Source organism: Neofelis nebulosa, chromosome 7, assembly GCF_028018385.1.
Source record: "Neofelis nebulosa isolate mNeoNeb1 chromosome 7, mNeoNeb1.pri, whole genome shotgun sequence".
Classification (NCBI taxonomy): domain Eukaryota; kingdom Metazoa; phylum Chordata; class Mammalia; order Carnivora; family Felidae; genus Neofelis; species Neofelis nebulosa.
This window is the reverse complement of record NC_080788.1, coordinates 149,966,348-149,971,038: the sequence shown is the minus strand read 5'-3', so window position 1 is coordinate 149,971,038 and position 4,691 is coordinate 149,966,348. Positions and strand designations below refer to the sequence as shown.

Genomic DNA, 4,691 nt, shown 5'->3' with positions numbered 1-4,691 from the left:
GAGAACAGAATCTCAAATGTGTTCTGACAGCAGCTGTTCCCTCCACTGTCCCTGGCTCTTGCTCTCTCCTGCTGGTGAGGAGGAGTAGGTTAGGAATCCTCCACTGAAGCCATTTACTCCTGCACCTGCCTCTCCCACAACATGAGGCCCAGACCTTCCTCACACTCAGCTGGAAATGAACTCGGTTGTACCAGAACAGATTTTCACCTTGGTTTAGTGGATTGCTCCAGGTACCCCCTGCCCTGGGCAAACTCTGTAGCTACAGGTGGGGACAAACTGAGGGCTCAGTTTAGGGGTGGGCGGCAGCTGCACTTCTTTGAGGCTTGCTTGTCCTGGTGGCATGAGACTCCTGACATATAAGTCAGTACTTGCGTGACCAGGCTCCCAGCATCCCTAGTGGACTGTGCCCAGGGCAAAGCTCCATCCTGGGAGAGGGGCTGCATACAATGAGTGAGTCCCACATCTCAGTGGCACCTGTAGGGGCTTGGCCTCAACAGCACACAGACTGGGGTCACTGACATCCTGTCCCTCTGGGAAAGAGTCCTCTTAACAGGAGCTGGGCACCGGGAACCCTGTGTATTGGCTACACCATTCTGGCGTGGAGGTTGCAGCCAGACTCAGTGGCACACGCCTATAGTCCCAGGTACTTGCACTGGATTCTCCATTTGCTGAGGTGGGGTGGGGAAGGAAAGGAACATACCTTAGCTCAAAATTCTAGCTGTTCCTTTTGTCAGTATATTTTTTGGAATAAATGATTCCTAGTGGGCTGTATGCCAACAAGGCCATTTGTAGACACTTAAAATACATTGATTTTTTTATTCAAATTCAAGTTAGTTAACATGCAATGCAATATTAGATTCATGTGTAACATATGGTGATTCAAAATTCCCATACAACACCCAGTGCTCATTATGAGCGCACCCCTTCTTCCCCATCACCTATTTCCCCAAACCCTCCATTCACCTTCCCTCTGGTAACCATCAGTTTGTTCTCTATACTTAAGAATACAATTGGTGTGCTTACATGCTCCATGGGTTAAGGCCATGACTCTTGATTTGGGCACATGTCTTGAACTCATGGTTCCTGAGATCGAGCCACACATTGGTTCCTGTACTGACACCACAGAAAATGCTTGGGATTCTCCTTCCCTCTTCCTCTGACCCTCCTCCCATTTTCTCTCAGAAAAAAAAAAAAACATTGCTAAAATGTTTATACTACCCAAAGCAATCTAGACATTCAATGCAAGTAATTCAAAGCAAATATCCCTCTCAACTAATCCCAGAATTTTTCACAGAGCTAGAACCAATAATTCTAAAATTATAATGGTTGAGGCCCCTGGGTGGCTCAGTTGGTTAGGTGTCTGACTTCGGCTCAGGTCATGATCTCACAGTCCTTGAGTTCGAGCTCCACATTGGGCTCTGTGCTGAAAGCTCAGAGCTTGAAGCCTGCTTCAAATTCTGTGTCTCCCTCTCTCTCTCTGCCCCTCCCTTGCTCATGCTCTCTCTCTCAAAAATAAATAAAAACATTTCAGAAATAAAATTATCATGGAACCACAAAAGACCCTGAATCCACAAAGCAATCCCAAAAAAGAAAAAAACTGGAGGCATCACAATTCTGGATTTCAAGCTATATTACAATTCTATAGTTAGCAAGACAGTATAATACCGACATAAAAATACACCCATAGATTAACGTAACAGATTGTAAAATCCAGAAACCGACCCATTACTACATGGTCAACTAATCTTCGACAAAGCAGGAAACAGTATCAAAATGGAAAAATGAGAGTCCCTTCAAAAAATGGTGTTGAGAAAACTGGACAGCAACATGGAACTGTAATGAAACTGGACCACTTTGTACAATATACACAAAAATAAATTCAAAATGGATGAAAGACCTAAATGTGAGACAGGAAACCATAAAAATCCTAGAGGAGGACACAGGCACCAAAGTCTTTGACCTTGGCCAGAGCAACTTCTTACTAAACATTGTCCCCAGAGGCATGGGAAACAATAGCAAAAAGGAACTATTGGGATCTTATCAAGATAAACAGGTTCTACACAGCAAGGAAACAATCAACAAAACTAAAGGCAACTAACAAATGGGGGAAGATATTTGAAAATGACATATCAGATAAAGAGTTAGTATTCAAAATATATAAAGAACTTATCAAACTCAACACTCAAAAAAAATCCATCATGGATAAAGAAGATGTGGTATATAAATACAATGGAGTATGACTCAGCAATCAAAATGAATGAAATCGTGCCATTTGCAACTCTGTGGATGGAACGGGAGAGTATCATGCTAAGTGAAATGAGTCAGTCAGAGAAAGACAAAATCATATGACTTTACTCACATAAGGTCTTTAAGAGACAACAGATGTACATAAGGGAAGGAAAACAAAAATAATATAAAAACAGGGAGGGGGACAAAACAGAAGAGACTCATAAATATGGAGAACAAATTGAGGGTTGCTGGAGAGGTTGTGGGAGGAGGAATGGGTTAAATGGGTAAGGGGCAATAAGGAATCAACTCCTGAAATCATTGTTGCACTATTTGCTAACTAATTTGGATATAAATTTAAAAAAATAAAAAAACCAACATGTTAATGAAAAAAAAAGAAGAAAATTACCTCCAGATGATCATGTCCACTATGAAAGCCGACATCTGACAGCATATTGAACAGAAAAATATGAAAACCATTCTTTCTACATCAAGATCAGACAATGATGATCACCCCCAACATAAGTATTCAACATAATAACGTGAAGAATAAACATGCTGCCTCAAACCATATCAACGTGTCACATTGATGATTTGGATGAAAGTCACGTGAGAAACAGCCAGTCCAAGGACACTCAGACCATCCTTTGTCCCTTGACAGCACGAAATAAATCTCCCCTGGGAAAACTCCCTTACCTGTTCCAGGAGGGAAGAACTATCCTTAGCACCAGAATAAGGAACACAGGGACAAGAAGGCTGTGAAAACAAACCTAGTTGCTTGTTGACTAATTAAATACCCCCAAACCCACACCTTTGCCTTAACTCTTGCCAAATCCAATGTTTTGTTGTCTGAAAGTCACAAGTGCCACCTGCTTTGTACATTCTCTGGGTGTCATATCATTAGGAAGGCCATGCACTTGCAAAATGAAATTTATACTCCCCTTTAGATCAGTCTTATGTCAATTGAATCCTTCCACCAGGTGAAACCCCAGAAGAAGGGAAAAGCATTCTTCTCCTACAATTGGAAGAAGTACTCACAAACTTTGGCAAAAAAAAGAAATAAAAGACATTTAAAACAGTGAGAAGGAAGAAAAATTACCTGTTTGCAGATGACATGATCTTAAACATAACAAAAGCCTAGAGTTACCACAAAAAATATTAGGACCAGTTTTTAAAACCACTTTTCCCCCAGGAAAAGTGCAGGATACATAATGAACAAAAATAAATAAATAAATAAATAAATAAATAAATAAATAAATAAATAAAAAAAAAACCATCCGTGATTCTACACACCAGCGTGGAAATATATGCAAAACAAATAACAAAATTGTAGAAATGAAAATTTCACAGAAAAAAGTATTTGGGATTAATATCAAAAAGGATGTAAAATAATTGTAGAGCGAAAATGACCAATGTTGATGAAAGACATGTAAAACTGCACACATGCCTGCAAATATACCTGAGCTCACCAATTAAAATTATTCATATTTTCACAGCACCATCCACACAAACTAATGTTGAAATGCATCCCCAACCCTGTCGTTCACTTTTAAAGAATCAAATCTAAGTCTAAATCTTGATATATATGTCAGAGGACATGCAAATAGTGCCCTCTCTGTAGCCCTCTGTAGTGCCCTCTGCAGCCTGCAGCTGGGAGAGGAGCCCCAGCCCCAGGAGTCCCAGGTGTTCCCATTCTGTGATCAGGACAGAACACAGACACCTCACCATGGAGTTTGTGCTTGGCTGGATTTTCCTCGTTGTTTTTTTGAAAGGTAATTCATGGTGAATTAGAGACACTGAGTATGTGAATGGGTATGAGTGAGAACCAGTGGATGTGTGACAGTTTCCTGACCAAGATGTCTTGTGTCTGCAGGTGTCCAGTGTGACGTGCAGCTGGCGGAGTCTGGAAAGACCTGGTGAAGACTGGGAGGTCCCTGATACTCACCTGTGTAGCCTCTGGATTCACCTTCAGTAGCAACAGCAAGGACTGAGTCTGCCAAGCTCCAGGGAAGGGGCTACAGTGGGTCGCTTATATTAGATATGACGGAAGTAGCACAAGCTACACAGACTCCGTGAAGGGCCGATTCACCATCTCCAGAGACAATGCCAAGGACACGCTATATCTGCAGATGAACAACCTGAGGTTCGAGGACACAGCCACATATTACTGTGCAAGAGACACAGAGAGGGGACCCCAATGGAAGCCCAGACACAAACCTCCCTGAAGTAGGGGATCAGCACAACCAGGGGGGCACACACTATGCACAATTCTGGTTTGTGTTTCCAGAGGCAGGTGCAGATGGAGGTTACAGGCAGGTTTCCTGTCAGGATCAGGGGCTTCCTCTCCACACAGCAGTTTCCCCAGGGAGGCTCTCTGGACACAGGATTCTGTGCTTACCAATTAACTGTCTAAATTAGATACTTGTCATAGGAAAACTACACTAACGTGCACAAAAGACACAGTT

General features: G+C 42.1%; 1 pseudogene; it reads left to right on the top strand.

Annotated features, from left to right (window-relative positions):
- Window positions 1–3,891: 3,891 nt before the first annotated feature.
- LOC131518068 (immunoglobulin heavy variable 3-30-3-like) lies at window positions 3,892–4,451 on the top strand (annotated as a pseudogene).
- Window positions 4,452–4,691: the final 240 nt, after the last annotated feature.